The sequence below is a fragment of the Malania oleifera genome, chromosome 11 (assembly GCF_029873635.1).
Source record: "Malania oleifera isolate guangnan ecotype guangnan chromosome 11, ASM2987363v1, whole genome shotgun sequence".
Lineage (NCBI taxonomy): Eukaryota > Viridiplantae > Streptophyta > Magnoliopsida > Santalales > Ximeniaceae > Malania > Malania oleifera.
This window is the reverse complement of record NC_080427.1, coordinates 50,435,727-50,453,288: the sequence shown is the minus strand read 5'-3', so window position 1 is coordinate 50,453,288 and position 17,562 is coordinate 50,435,727.

Below are 17,562 nucleotides of genomic sequence, written 5' to 3'. Positions count from 1 at the left end.
TGCAAATATGACAATTAGTTCATGAGAGTGTTTGTGAAAGGATCTTTATGTCAAAATAATAGTATCAATCACAATGCAGCAACAAAGATCTCAAGCACACTTCAAATATCTTCAACAAATATTTTTCTCAAAATAAATCACAAGAGATATTTGAAATAGGTTTGTAAAATAGTATTTATCTCCAAGCACACTTTAAATACCTTTAACAAATATTTTCCTCAAAATAAACCACACAATATATTTGAAATCGGTTTGTAAAATAGTATTTCACAAACAAAATGCAATATGAACTCTTAAGTATTGCAATGAATATGCAAAACTCAGAAGCTCTAATAAGTTTTCCTATGGAAGGCTTATTTACGAAGCCCCCTAGAAAAACTAGAAGCTTACTCTCGAGGAAAAATTGATCTCAATCAAAATAGGAACTAACGAGAGTGTAAGCTTAACTAGAAACTCACAATAACACTCTTACTTAGCAAGATTTACGATGAGGATGTGTAAGAATGAAGGAATGAAACTTGAATGTGAGAAATAAAGCATTTGAAAATCAGAGAAAATTTGCTAATTGTTTTTGCTAATCTCCCACTAATTTTTGCAAATGAGGGGGTATATATAGACACCCCTAAATTTTTGACCATTTGGGACCTGTTTGTCGTTTTGGAAATATTTAAATGAGGTTAATTAAAAAATAACAGTTTTTTTAATCTCGGTAATTTTCGCCAACCTGAGAGCACCGGTCGACCGTACTTAAGTTCGATTGACCGAGAGTCTCAGTTCAATTGACCGTGGAAAAATTGAACTAAAACTATGGTCGACCATCTTGAGGGTTTCAAAGGTGATTTTCCAAATCCGCGTGGTTCGGTCAACCAAATCATTTTGAACTAGGAGGTTCGATCGACCAAGTGGTTGGGGCTTCTCTCGAGGATGTTTGGTCGACCAGAGCATTGGAGTTCATTTTCTGGTTGGTCGACTGAAGGGTTAACTTTTGACCCTAGGGAGGTCCGGTCGACTAGGGCATTGCCTATATATTTCTGGTCGATCGACCGAGTGGTCAACTTGTTGACCCAGGGAGGTTCGGTCGACCGAAGAGTTCTATGTGTAGAAGTTCGGTCAACCGAACATGCCTTTTTTTTTTTGCATTTTGGTCTTTTTCTTCTTATAAAGTTACCCCTATTCACATGATAATCATCACTAAGATTACGAGGGCCATTTTCATGCAATATTGTGGGTCATATGGTCGATCTAAGGCCTTTGAGCATATACCCTAAAAATCTAGTGTCAGTCAAACGAACCCTAGGGTCCATATATGGTCTTGAGCTTATCTATCCTACCATGTAGGTAAGATATTAATTATTACAAACCCTTGAACTTAAATTATTACATACCCAATAATATTACAACAAATGATATATATATATATATATATATGTATATATATGTCGGGTCTTCATAATTCTTCAAGTTGCTGTATACTATCAATGTGATCCAATTAGTATGATCGTGCACACAAACTTGAAAGTCATCAAATACAAAGAGTATTTGTCATTATCAAAATCGGGAATGACCTATAAGGTCAACAATCTCCCTTTTTTTGATAATGACAAATACTTGCCTACTCCTCCCCCCCCCCCCCCTTTTGGCAACAGCAAAATGGGCCTTGATAAATCATTTAAGTATATAGGCAAATAAAAGATAATTATCATTCAAGTACAAATATGGTTTTGGAAAATCTTTAAAAGTTTTGGCAGCATGCTGTTTAAAAATAAAACATTTCCTAGAAGAATATTTGTATAAAAATGACCTGATTGAGTTTTAGATTAACAGTTTATCCACAACTACCAACTCAAATAGTCCAGTATGATCAAGAATTATTACTTTTAGCATCCAAAAAGATAATATAATCATACAATGCACAATGCAATGAATGACAAAGTATGAAGTATAGCAATTGAGCACACAAACTATATAGCTAGTCATTTAAATGATTTAAATGACATGAAAACAAGGTTAGACCATAAGCATACACAAACCATTGCAATTGAAACATATCATAAGACCCGTGGAAGATTTGAGTTAAAGGCACATGGCATATGATACCAAAAAGAAGGTTTGAGCATAAAAACAATCTGACTAGTTCGCATGCATTTTCATGTGAAGTTACTGAATTAGTTATACAATTTTAAAACATATATGTATATAATAATAATATGCATGTATATATATATATATTCCCCTAATGATGTTTTCAAGAGTGCTAGAGGGTGTTTGCCAAAAATTTAAAGATCATGCAAGCAAGCAACATCATTTTGGTTTTAGCATTTAAGTACAATTTCATAATATAACTAAAATATGACAACTATATAGATCCTAAAAATTTATCAGTCACATGCAAGATCATATGGCAACACAAAGAACATGTGACAAAGCAAGATATATCAACTAAAGATTTTCACAAAGATCATTTCATTTAAGCACATGCCACAAGTGTTCCAACACAAATCTAAGCTGAAAAGTTTGTGAGCTTAATATGATAGACATTTTAATTTTTGGATGCTCCACTTATCAATTTGAGTTCATGCTAAGATGTGATAATCTGCTTATACCAGTTAAAGACCATTTTTAATACGCTTAGTAGTATAAGCCATTCATTTTAAACCTTTAAACCAACCATACTAATGATTTATTAACAATATTCGGATTAGTATGGTCATCCCTATAGGCAACAAATGCATCAAAAATAGATATTAAGGCATGCAATGTAGTTCATAAACCAAGAACATTCCATATCATATCATAGAACTTAAAGTGCAGGATAAAATGTTCAAGGGTATCAAAAAAGCCTTAATATTCGAGAAGCGAATTTATGCATGTGAGTTCTTTGAGTCTTTTCTATAGGGATGGAGCTGACCTCCTCTAAATGTCTAATGATTATGTCAGGATAAAGTTTAATTATTTAGTTGATTTTCACTTATCCTTTCAAAAATATTTTAACTTTAATTTTATTATAATAATCTTTGAACAAGGTTTTATGTTAGGAAAAGTCTATCAAAATTTCGGTAGCACGCCGTCTGTAAATTGGACATTTTCCCATAAATCTTGTACTTGATAGGTTCAAATAAGCATTTTATAATTCTGTTTCAAGGCACACAAGAACCTATATCCACTACCAGCATGCAATTCTCATCAACTGCATCCGTCATACAGGAGGCTTTCAATACAAGCATGCAATCTAGTAGTACAATCATCAATTCATAAAATATAAATCATCCATAAAAGAGATTTAATCATTTAATGCATTATGTATATCAATTCATAATGTTGTTTATAATGACATATGAGCATAAAAGATATGATATCAAGAGAGCATTTCAATTTATAATCATGAAAGATAAAATCTCCCCCTGAGTTTTGCACTCGACTCATTTTATACTTTTTCTTTCAGCTTCAAGTTCAATAACCAAGAGTTATAATATTTTCAATGATTTTAACTTGGCTTTGAGTTCTTAGGCTTATCGGACCAAAAATTCATACACAATACTTCTTTAGGATCATAAGCCAGCACATCACTTTTCTTTAATGAATTTCATGGTGTGAGAGGCACAAGATGAAATGGCTTTCAATTTAAACTGCATGTGCATAGGTCTACTTGAGATTTCATTTCATTTTCTAGATTTGAAACCTAGTGCAACTACTTTAGTCATTCAACATTATTTGAAGCTCTAAGATATTTTACTTAACGTTTTGAGAGCTTATGAAGCTAGCAGGGATAAATACTCTTAAAGATTAAATTATTAATATGTTTAGAAGAGTATTTTGGTAGTAGCAAGACATTATACAAGATAACCATTCTAAAGAAAATGTCCTAACTGTTTTGGCAAAGAGCATATAGGAGAATATGAATATTTTTTATCAATGCTCTTTGGAGATTGGAATGTATCCTTCGACCATGATCAGAGTTTTGGAGCAAGGATACGAACCAATGAGAGGATGGATCTTTACCTGATGTGATCGTGATATGGTAAATATTTCCTATGGAAGAAGTTAACCAAAATTAAAGGGTTTACAATCTAAACTTAAAAGGGACACTCCCCTGGTGGATGCCTCTAATTTTGACTAAGGAATGATATCTTGTAACAAGCACTTATCAGATTAGGAATTTATAATAACTAGTGCTTACACCTAGAGTGATGACTTCTACTTGTTCAAGGCTATAAAGTTCAAGGATGGGTTTAGGATTAAATGATATATAGTGTGAGATGGATTCCCTAAACCACAAGCTTGTGCAATGGATAATGTGTGCTTAACTTAAGATGTTTACTTTTAAGTATGAGTTAAGCATTTTGAATTGTTTACCAAGAAAAAATGCTTTGTCCATTTTGAAAGTGGATTTTATTCAATTTTTGTATTGGCTTGGTTATCTTATGATTCTTAGTATGGCAATAGTGGATAGTGACATATTAAGCAAAGACCACTTCCTAGCCTTTTGATCATCACTACCCCTAAACTTAGGAGCTAAGGATGGATTAAATGATTATATAATATTAATTTAGATCCATTTTTCCTTAGGTCCTACGGAGTTTGCCTTCATTATAACCCACATCATTTCTTTGTTTATACCTCTGGCATTTTTAAGTCGGATATGCCCTTTCATTTTACAAGACAAGTGAAATTTATGTACATGTGACAGATTATGCTTACTTGTTTTATTTTTATTTGACGACGTATGACTGTGGGACTTATAATATGAACCCGTTTTGAAAATATTTTTGTTTTTAACTGCAAAGGGTTTGTCGAAGTAGTCTTTTGCATTTGTGGATTTGAAAATCATTTCAAAATATTTTTCAGTTTTTCTTTGTAGATAGATGATTTTCAAAACTTTCACAACTTTTCCTTTTCAAGGATAGAATGATAGTCTTTTAGTTCTTCTAATTGTATTGCTACCCTTTTAAAATAAAAATTTTCAAAAATGTTTTTTGTTTATTCATCCTAACTAGAAGCTTATTCATTTTTAATAAAGTACATTCTAGTTCTTTGTTCAAGGGCATGTTTTCATCATAAACTTCAACATATGATTCATCACAAGATTTTTCACAATAAACATCGCATGAATCATTTACAGTATTATCACAAGGTTTGACAGATGATTCAACATACATTATATTGCAATATTTTCCATGAGAATCATCGCATGCATCATTAATAGTATTATCAACAGATGATTCAGCATATGACACAACACAACATTCATCACAAGAATCATCAAACGATCTAGAGTGAGAATCATATACCTCCTTGTTGATTTCTAACTCATGATTTACTCCTCTTAATCATTTGAGCTTGGAGCATTCGAAGGAGTTACGATCTCCTTCTCTTAAGATTTTTCACATTTCTTTTCTAGTTCATCTCAGATTTCCTGTGCACTATAACATGCCACAAACTCAACAAAAAAATATTAGAATCTAATGCAAGATATAACATGTCCATGGCATATGAATTTGCATGCATCAAATTAATATCATTTTCTACTTGCATACAAATTTCCTTATCAATCACCTGTCAGACCCTCCAATTCATAGATTTTACAAAATGCTCATTCTAATTTTCCAGGCGGTGTAATCAACACCACAAAATAATGGAGGACTAGAAGGTGATCGTCCCTTTCCGAATGGGGATACACCAATAAGAGTCATTTCGATCTTTTAGCAAAAACGTTTAAGTCAATGTCACAAGGCTTTGATACCAATTGTTAACTTTGATGCAATCCCAAAAGGGGGGGGGGTGAATTGGAAATTTAAAAATTCTTCCTAAGTTTAGCTAATCCTGCAGGCGGTATTTCACAAACCTAGAGTCTTTCTATGTATTCATAATCCCAAAGAAATATTCAAATAATAAACATAAACATACAAGTGCAGAACGTAAATTACGAAAAATAAAATCAACACCAGATATATTATCGGGGTTCAGTCAATACTGCCTACATCCCTGCCTCTAGCTCGCAAGCCCGAGGATTCCACTATTGCTCACTTAATGGGTGGAGCGGCACTAGTTACAACTAGGTCAATTCACGGGACTGACCTCAACCTACACCTTACCAGGATGGTGCACCTAACTTTCCTAACCAAGTCTAAGCCAATCCGAGACTATTCAACAAGGTTAGTCTCCCTCTTCAAGCATATGTCCAGAATACAATAAATATATACAAATTTACGTACATAGAAATGTTTCTTACACTAAGTAGGTATGTACTACGATACACACAGTATAATCAATGCACTACTGAAAGATAGGATATGATAAGCTCAGTGTAGTCTTAATGTCTACTATCAAAGATTAATGCAAATATGACAATCAGTTCATGAGAGTATGTGAAAGGATCTTTGTGTCAAAATAATAGTAGCAATCACAATGCAACAACAAAGATCTCAAGCACACTTTAAATATCTTTAACAAATATTTTTCTCAAAATAAATCACAAGAGATATTTGAAATGGGTTTGTAAAATAGTATTTATCTTCAAGCACACTTCAAATACCTTTAACAAATATTTTTCTCAAAATAAACCACACAAGATATTTGAAATTGGTTTGTAAAATAGTATTTCACAAACAAAATGCAATATGAACTCTTAAGTATTGCAATGAATATGCAAAACTCAGAAGCTCTAAGAAGTTTTCCTACGGAAGGCTTATTTATGAAGCCCCCTAGAAAAACTAGAAGCTTACTCTTAAGGAAAAATTAATCTTAATCAAAATGGGAACTAATGAGAGTATAAGCTTAACTAGAAACTCACAATAACACTCTTACTTAGCAAGATTTGCAATGAGGATGAGTAAGAATGAAGGAATGAAATTTGAATGTGAGAAATAGAGCTTTTGAAAATCAGAGAAAATTTGCTAATTGTTTTTGCTAATCTCCCACTAATTTTTGCAAATGAGGGGGTATATATAGACACCTTTGTATTTTTAACTGTTTGGGACCTATTTTTCATTTTTGGAAATGTCTAAATGAGATTAATTAAAAAATAACAGCGTTTTTAACCTCGGCATTTTTCACCAACCCAAGAGCATCGATCGACCGTACTTAAGGTTCGTTTGACCGGTTGAGCGAGAGTCTCAGTTCGGTCGACCGTGAAAAAATTGAACTGAAAATATGGTCGACCATCTTGAGGGTTTCAAAGGCAATTTTCCAAATCTGCGCGATTTGATCGACTAGATCATTTTGAACTAAGAGGTTCGATCGACCAGACGGTTGGGGTTTCTCTCGAGGATGTCAGTTGACTAGAGCATTGGAGTTCATTTTCTGGTCAATCGACCGAAGGGTCAACTTTTGATCCCAGGGAGGTTCGGTCGACCAGGGCATTGCCTATATGTTTCTGGTCGGTTGACTGAGCGGTCAACTTGTTGACCCAGGGAGGTTCGGTCGACCAAAGAGTTCTGCATGTAGAAGTTTGGTCGACCGAACATGCCCTTTTTGTGCATTTCGATCTTTTTCTTATAAAGTTACCCCTATTCACATGATAATCAACACTAAGATTATTGGGGTCATTTTCATGCAATATTATGAGTCATATGGTCGATCTAAGGCCTTTGAGCATATACCCTAAAAATCTGGCGTCAGTCGACCGAAGGGTGATCCCTAAGATCCATCTATGGTCTTGAGCTTATATATCTTACCATGTAGGTAAGACATTAATTATTATGGGCCCTTAAAAGTCATACTATCAATGTGATCTAGTTAGTATGATCCTGCACAAACCGTCCACGATTTGGTCCTGGCCAAACCTTTTTCCTTCCTTTTTCTTACTTCTCCTTTCCTTTATATATTTTCCTTTTTTATTTATTTTTATTTTATTTTCTGGGTTTAGGTTACTACACAAGAGGTCTTGGATATATTTCCTTTGAGAAAAAAACAAACCATTAGAGGTAAAGTGAGCTTCAATCCTAAGAAAATATGAGAGATTACTAAGATCCTTAAGAGAGAATCATTTGGAAAGACTGGTGATGAAGGTAGTCACATAAGCAGCGGAGGACCCAGTGATGATGATGTCATCCACATAAAATAATAGATAAAAAACTGTGCCGGAAGAGTGAAGCATAAACAAGGAGGTGTCCAACTGAGAGTTGGTGAAGCCTTCCGAGATAAGAAAATTGCAAAGTTCACGATACCATGTGCAAGGAGCTTGTCGAAGCCCATATATGGTCTTGCATAAGAAATAGACATGATCAAGAAGATCAGGGTGGGTGAAGTCAGGGGGCTAGTCCATGAAGACTGCCTTAGATAAAGAGTTCTGCAAGAACGCATTATTTACATCTAGTTGGCGAATAGGCCAATCGTCAGTCACATCAAGAGTAAGTTATAACCGAACCGTGGCAGGTTTGACAACTAGGCTGTAGGTTTCAAAAAAATCTATCCCAGGTCATTGATGGAAACCTTTGGCCTCTAAGTGAGCTTTGTAACGAGTTATGGACCCATCAGGATTCCTCTTAATCCTATAGACCCACTTACGCCCAATAACATTTTGTGTAGGATTGCGTGTAACAAGAGACCATGTGTGATTGAAGAGTAAGGCATTGTATTCGTCGCTCATGGCCTGTCACCTGGCCGGCGCCAGACCAAAGTCTAGAGCATTTCCTGTGACAGGCTGTAAGGAATTACTAGAGAGATTCATAGGAAAAAAAAAATCTAGGATTGAGCTAAGACTGTGTATGGAGTGGAGAAGAGATGGAGAGAGAGAAGCGTAGGTGGCTTGTCAATTTCAGGAATCATGGCTTTGATACCATAAAGGAAGTAACTAATCTTGTATATTTCAAAATGATGAATGATACATGGTTGTACATAATTTTATACATGTTTAGCAATGGATGTAGGAGCTATACACAGTAAGTTTAGAGTAATCTCAGCTAAGATTCAAGGAGATAATGTGTAGTGATCCTAAAAAAAAAAATTAATTAAAATTACAATTTAAAAATAAAAAATTTTAAAAAAATAAATAATTAAATAATTATTATTATAATCTAATATTATAATAAAATATATTATATAATATAGGTTAACTTATCCTAAAGGATCAAAGATCCTTCAGAAAGCCTCTCAATTTTATTATTTTTTTTTTTCATTCATCCTGCACATAGAGCAGCGTCCTTCATCTCCTCGTCTCCTCTCTCCCACTCTCCTCCATCTCGTCTCCATTATTCGGCCAATCAAAAATCTAAAAATATTGTTGGACTCTGCTCGCCGCCACCAACATTTCTACTGGAGCGGATCTGTCATGGGAGCGACGTAGGCATATCTCCTAGGGTAAGGCCAAATCTCAAACTTACCTCAATTTCTCTTAAATTATAAGCCCCATTAATGAACGGAAATTTCCAGGAGACTCGTGGGGAGATTCTCTACAATCTAGCTGGAGCGAGTTTTCAAATTGGAGCTCCGGGGTACCAATCCTAAATCGGGGGTAAGTTTAATAATTTAGGCTTTTATTAGGCTATTTAGGGTATTCAGAACCTAGGGAAATTTTAGGGAAAGTTGTTCTAAGGATTGTGATGAATAATATAGTGAATTTTGAATTTTAGGGCTCAGGGATTTTTTTTTTAACGCCTGTGGCGTAGGCCGGGGTATTAGCGAGCTTTTTCAGGAATCAAGTAAGGGGATTAAGTTAAGTCAGGAATTTTATTTAATTTGAACCGATTAAATTAACATATTTATTTATTTATTTATTCATTTGGGAATTTAAATGCTATTTTGGAAACCAACCGTTCGAAATGGGTTTTACAAACATAGGATATGCAGTATGATATTTTTGAATAAAATGAATGGTGGAAAGCTTGTTTATTTAAATGAATATGTTAGAATGTGGAAAATTGTGTGGCAGATGATTTAATTTGTATGGATTATTGTATATCTGGATTTGAGATTTTGAAATATTGGAATTATTGTGAAAAATACTAAAAATGCTTGTGAAAATACTGAAACTGTTTATGAAATGCAGGGGTTTGAACTAACGGTCAGTGACCGGGTATTGTTTGGTTGGCCAAGGGCCATGATTATTATTTGACGGGTGAGGGCCGAGTTTTATTTGATGGCTATATGCCGAATTGTATTTTTGGCCAGGGGCTGGATTTTTGGAATAACAAGAAATATATGTGAAATAATGTTTTAAATGATATTTTCTATTATTTAAATTGCATGATATGCTTTAGGAACCCTGGGGACCAGTGTAGTGTGAGCACGGTACCATTGCTAGAGATTTGTTATGTGGCCGTGTGCGCCTACACCTGTGCTAAGAGGTGTAGGGTGGCCTTGTCCGATTTGCCTACATGAGGAGAATGCACCCCTAGGTGAGAGCAATCAGACCAACAGTTGGAGCTGCGTGTACCTGCGAAGTATGTTAACGGAGAGTATAGATGACTACTGTCTAGGTGGATCCCCCAGGACATTAATCCAGCCTTCAGGCCGCACAACTCGTGCAATGGGGATGTAAATGGCGTGTTTGTCACAGGGAGTGTCTTATATGCATATCTGTTAATTTATGTGAATATGGTTAATTAATAAGATAACTTCAAGAACTTACTAAGAAAGGTGAGTGCCCTGGTAGCAATAATGGTACTAAAGTAGAGGGAAGCTACTTGTATGGACGGGTAATCTTCCCTATCCTCGGCTAATTGTGTGTAAGAGTGTAAAATAAGAATGTTTTCATAAATGTATTTATCTGCTTAGTAAACTGGTTATTTTTTGTACACTAAATGCATGTTAGCCACACACTGACATTAACTTAGTCTTTCCCTTACTGAGTTGTGCCTCACCCTTACTTTACAAACTGTCTTTTCAGGGAATCCTATGGATCGGGTCTAGCAGGCTAGAGGAGCCGGGCTAGTGGTGTGAATTTTATGTAGGTAGTGTGTAGATGGAGATTTTATTTCTTTTTCCAGTTTTTTGGGATGTCATTATGTGAAAATGGATATATTTGTGTATAAAGATAATTAAACTCTGGTAATGTAATTTGAGGATTTTATATTTTATTTTTGCTGCATATGTGTATTTTATATTTGATGAATAAGGTATCAAGTACACTAACGTTACTAAAGTAGCACTCCGGGCGGCCCACGTGGCGAGTTGGGGTTGTTACAGGTGGTATTAGAGCTTAGGTTTGTTAGGTTATGCAGACTTCGAGGATTAATAATTACCAGAGTATAGGTTGAGTTAAAATGGGTTTTGGTATGGAAGCTTGGAGGTAGAAATATATTGACAGACTTCTGTGATTTTCTGAATCAGTCATGAGTTTCAGAAAACCATGGTAAATCCATCGATGGTTTTATTTCTAGGTTGAGGGACTTGAACTCAAAAAATTTAGGTTGAAATATTAGGATGAGTGGGTATATGTGTGAAGTTAATGTTAGGATGGTGATTTTTACCTCAATGGTTTGTGATAGAATTGGAATATGAATATTATTAAATTAGAACTTGTATATTATATCAATCCCATCATTCCATATTTGTATTAATTATGTTAAATGCGAAATTTTGAAGTCGGGGTATGTCCTATTTACGAGATGGATTCCAGGGAAAAAGATGTTGTGATTGGAGGAGATACCTCTAGCGAGGATGATGCTGATGCTTCAGCAGTGCTGCGAAATATAGCATGGTAGGCTAGAAAGGAAAATAGGAGGGACTCTAGAAAGCAGGATCAGCCAGTGGCTAATAGGGGTTGCACATTTCAACAATTCACCCAGGCGAACCCACCGGCGTTTGCAGGTGGACCGAAACCGATTGTAGCTGAAGATTGGATTCAGGAAATAGAGGAGCTACTGGGGGTGTTGGAGTGTACTGAGGAGCAAAATGTGAAGTATGCCACTTACAAACTAGTGGGGGAAGCAAAGAGATGGTGGCGATCGGCGAAAATGGTGGAAGAGCAGCGCCTAGGGCCGGTGACTATCACTTGGAGCCGGTTCAGGGAGGTATTTTTCGATAGGTATTTCCCCGCTGTCACCTGCGCAGCTAAGGTTGAGAAATTCCTGCAGCTGACTCAAGGGCCCATGACTGTGCAGCAGTATGCGGCCAAGTTTGTGGAGTTGTCCCGTTTGCTCCACACATGGTTCCGAATGAGCCGCTGAAGGCACGGATGTTTGAGAGGGACTGAGATAGAGTATACGCGCACAGGTGGTGGCGTTGTTGACTCAGAGCTTTTCTGAGTTGGTAGATCAGGCCATGGCAATTGAGGCCAGTATTCAGGAGGGGGAAAAAGTGGTGAATCAGAAGAAGAGGCCCTTACCTCAGGGGTTTCAAACCAGTACTAGCCAGGGCACATGGAAGCGGCCTGGCAGTTTCTCGGGCCAGCGACAGGAGATGGGGTACCGAGGTCATCAAGGGGGTCCGCAGTGTCCTATCTGTTCCAGATGCCATTAGAGGCATTGGGGTGAGTGCAGGGAGGATCAGTTGTTTGCTACCGGTGTGGAAAGGTGGGACATCGGATGCGAGATTGTCGTGCGGTATTGAACTACGTGCTGCCACAGCCACAGTATCGAGGAGGTAACCAGGCACCCTGAGGTGGTCACCAGTGGGGTGCGGCTCAGGTGCAAGTATACTCCCTTACGCCGGGTGATGTGGAGAATGCCGACGATGTGGTGACAGGTATTATTTCCATACTATCAGATAGTGCCATTGTATTATTTGATTCAGGTGCAACCCACTTGTTTGTGTCTCAAGGGTTTGTTAAATTATATGGGTTAAGGGTTCAATAGTTAGAGACAGAGTTAGTAGTGAGCACACTGACAGGGTCAGTGTTAGTATGTAGTAAGGTGATCAAGGATTATCCAGTAGAGATTCAGGGGAGAGTGCTGCCTGCTAATTTGATAGTCCTTGATATGCATGGTTTTGATATTATTTTGGGCATGGACTGACTAGCATCCATCTACGCAAGCATTGATTGTCGCAGGAAGGAGGTGGTATTTAGACCTCCTGGGGAGTAGGAGTTTGTATTTGTTAGGTCGTGTGTGCGTTCAGCACCACGGATCCTTTCAGCTATCCAGGCAAAGAGGTTACTTTTGGGGGGATGCCAGGGTTACCTTGCAATGGTGAAGGAAGTGCTGAAGGAGGAACTCAAGTTGGAAGATATCCTAGTGATAAAGGAGTTCTTTGATGTTTTTCCAGAGGATTTACCGGGGTTGCCTCCTGATTGGGAGGTGGAATTTGCAATTGATATAATCCCAAGTACAACACAAATCTCCAAAGCCCCATACAGAATGGCTCTAGCTGAATTAAATGAGTTAAAGGAGCAACTACGGGAGCTTCTAGACAGGGGGTTTATCAGACTGAGTGTATCACCCTAGGGTGCACCAGTGTTGTTTGTGAAGAAAAAGGATAGGTCGATGAGGATGTGCATCGACTACCGAGAGATTAATAAGGTAATAGTGAAGAACAAGTATCCATTACCCCAAACTAACGACCTGTTTGATAAGCTTCAGGGTACGCAGATTTTCTCTAAAATCGATCTTCGATCTAGATATCATCAGGTGAAGGTTAGATCAAATGATGTATCAAAGACTGCTTTTCGGACTCGGTACGACCATTACGAATTCTTAGTTATGCCGTTCAAGTTGACGAATGCTCTAGCGATATTTATGGATTTGATGAACAGGGTATTCCACGAGTACTTAGACCAGTTTGTTATTGTGTTCATAGATGATATTTTGGTTTACTCAAGGAGCCTTGAGGAGCATGAAGCTCATTTGAGACTAGTACTTCAAGTGCTCAGGGAAAAGAAACTATTTGCTAAACTTAAGAAATGTGAATTCTGGCTAGAGCAGGTTGCATTTCTAGGCCATGTGGTATCCAAGGAAGGGATTTCAATGGATCCAAGCAAAGTGGAGGTTGTAGTTGACTGAGTAAGGTTAAAGAACGTGCAGGAAGTCAGAAGTTTTCTAGGTCTTGCCAGATACTACTGCTGATTTGTAGAGGGGTTCTCCAGATTATCAGGGTTTTTGACACGACTCACGAGGAAGAATGTGAAGTTTGACTGGACCGAAGAATATGAGCAGGGCTTCCAGTAATTGAAGCAGCGTCTAGTCACGCGTCTAGTCACTACCCCAATGTTGACCCTTCCATCAGGTTAGGGTGGATTTGTAATTTATAGTGACGCATGACAAAAGGGACTTGGTTGTGTTCTAATGCAGCAAGGAAAAGTCATTGCATATGCTTCTCGCCAGTTGAAAGAGTACGAAAAGAACTATCCTACGCACGACTTGGAGCTTGCAGCAGTTGTGTTTGCATTGAAAATCTAGCGACACTACCTTTATGGTGTAAGGTGCGAGATCTTTACTGACCATAAGAGTCTCAAGTACTTCTTCACCCAAAAGGAGTTGAATATGAGGTAGCGCAGATGGCTTGAGTTGATAAAGGATTACGACTGCACCATTAGCTATCACCCAGGAAAGGCAAACGTGGTAGCCAATGCATTGAGCCAGAAATCAGGGGGTACGTCAGCCTTAGCAGTTATGGCTTCTCATCATATCGTGATGGACCTGGAGAGGTTGGGTGTAGAATTGGTAGAAGGGAATCATCAAGCGCTCATTTATAGTCTGGTGGTTCAACCGACTTTACAGGAAAGAATCAGAACAACTCAGTTGAAAGATGCAGAGTTGGTGGAGATTGTAGAGATGATATGGGATGAGCAACATACAGACTTTAATGTTGTTGAGGATGGAGTTCTCAGATTTCACACTCGATTGTGTGTGCCAGATGACGCAAAGATAAAGAGGACGATTATAGGGGAAGCTCACCGCTTTCTCTATACTGTTCACCCAGGTAGCACGAAGATGTATAGAGACTTGTGAGAAACTGGTGGAGTAACATGAAGAGGGAAATTGCTAAATTTGTGGGTCAATGCTTGACATGTCAACGAGTGAAGGTAGAACACCAGAGGCCAGCGGGACCACTTCAACAACTGGACATCCCTACGTGGAAGTGGGAACATATCTCGATGGACTTTGTATCGGGATTGCCTTCAACATTGCATGGGTAGAATGTCATATGGGTAGTGGTTGACAGATTGACAAAGACTGCCCATTTCATTCCGATTAGAACCAGTTATTCCATGGATAAGCTGGCAGAACTCTATGTTCAGGAGATAGTCAGAATACATGGCATGGTCGTGTTCATCATTTCAAATCGGAATCTGTGGTTCACTTCCTGTTTCTGGAAGAGTTTGCAGGGAATTGGGTTCTCAACTCACTTTTAGTACTGCATTTCACCCTCAGACAGATGGACAGTTCGAACGAACCATTCAGATTCTCGAGGATATGTTGTGGGCATGTGTGTTAGATTTTGGGGGTAGTTGGATCCGATATCTATCGTTGGTTGAGTTTGCATACAATAACAGTCAGCAGGCCAGCATTGGAATGGCACCATATGAGGCTTTGTATGGTCGCCGGTACAGATCTCCGTTATACTGGGATGAAGTAGGCAAGCGGCAGATTTTGGGACTAGAACTTGTTCATCAGGCCTCTACAAAGGTTGAACTTATTAGAGAAAAGATTAAAGCAGCCCAGAGTCGGCAGAAGAGTTATGCGGATACTCGCCGAAGGGAGCTAGAATTTGAAATAGGGGATATGATATTCTTAATGATTGCTCCAATGAAGGGAGTGATAAGGTATGGAAAGAAGGGCAAGCTGAGCCCTAGATACATTAGACCATTCGAGATTCTGGAGAGGATTGGTTCTGCAGTGTATAGGATAGCACTATCCCCAACGCTGTCCAGGATACACGACGTGTTTCACGTGTCCATATTGAGGAGGTACGTTCCAGACCCCTCACATGTGATCAGTTATGAATTGTTGGAGATCGGGGATACTAAGTCATACGAGGAGGTACCAATTCAGATTTTGGATCAAAAAATACAGGAACTACGTACTAAGGATATACCGTTAGTGAAGGTGTTGTGGCGAAATCATGTAGTTGAGAAGGCTTCTTGGGATTTAGAAATGGAAATACACCAAAGGTACCCACAGCTTTTCAGCGAGGGCTAGTGTCAGACGGGTAAGGGTATTGTTGTATATGGATGGATTAATGTAGGTGGTGTAGTTAGTTGTGTATAGTTTTAATTATGGATAGTTTTTGGGAAACTTTGTTATGATTATTGTAATTTCCCAAAGGCAATATTGTAACCACGGTATTCCTCTGCCATAAGTGAGGATAGTTAATAAATGTGGAACGAGGCCACTATGTGGGTGGCTACCGACTCTTCTATAGACAGGGATCGTAAATTAAAGAGATAATTGGTAGTAGTTAACAAATTTCGAAGACGAAATTTTTGTAAGGAGTGGAGAATGTAGTGATCCTAAAAAAAATTTAAAAAATTATTATTAAAAAAATTAATTAAAATAAAAATTTTAAACTTTAAAAAATTAAAAAATTAATTAATTAATTATTATAATTAATAATATAATATAATATAATAATAATCTAATATTATAATAAAATATATTATATAATATAGGTTAACTTATTTTGAAGGATCAAAGATCCTTCAAGAAGCCTCCACGAAGCCTCAGTTTTTTTTTCCATTCATCCTACGCACAGAGCAGCGTCCTTCATCACCTCGTCCCCTCTCTCCCACTTTCCTCCATCTCGTCTCCGTTATCCGGTCGATCAAAAATCTAAAAATACCGTTGGACTCTGCTCCCCGCCACCAACATTTCTATTGGAGCGGATCTGTCGCGGGAGCAGCGTAGGCATATCTCCTATGGTAAGGCCAAATCTCAAACTTACCTCAATTTCTCTTAAATTATAAGCCCCATCAACGAACGAAAATTGTCAGGAGACTCATGGGGAGATTCTCTACAATCTAGCCGGAGCAAGTTTTTGAATTGGAGCTCCGAGTTACCAATCCTAATTGGGGGTAAGTTTAATAATTTAGACTTTTATTAGGCTATTTAGGGTATTTAGAACTTAAAGAAATTTTAGAAAAAGTTGTTCTAGGGATTGTGACGAATAATATAGTGAATTTTGAATTTCAAGGCTCCGGATTTTTTTTAACGCCTGGGGCGTAAGTCGGGGTATTAGCGAGCTTTTTCAGGAATCAAGTAAGGGGATTAAGTTAAGTTAGGAATTTTATTTAATTTTAACTGATTAAATTAATATATTTATTTATTTATTTATTCATTTGAGAATTTAAATTCTATTTTGGAAACCAACCGTTCGAAATAGGTTTTACTAATGTAGGATATACGGTATGATATTTTTGAATAAAATGAATGGTGGAAAGCTTGTTTATTTAAATGGATATGTCAGAATGTGGAAAATTGTGTGGCAGATGATTTAATTTGTATGGATTATTGTATATCTAAATTTGGAATTTTGAAATACTAGAATTATTGTGAAAAATACTGAAAATGCTTGTAAAAATACTAGAACTATTTATGAAATGCAGGGGTTTGAACTAACGACCAGTGGCCAGATATTGTTTGGTTGGCCAAGGGCCATGATTATTATTTGACGGCTGAGAATCGAGTTTTATTTGATGGCTATATGCTGAATTGTATTTTTAGCCGAGGGCCGGGTTTTTCGAATAAC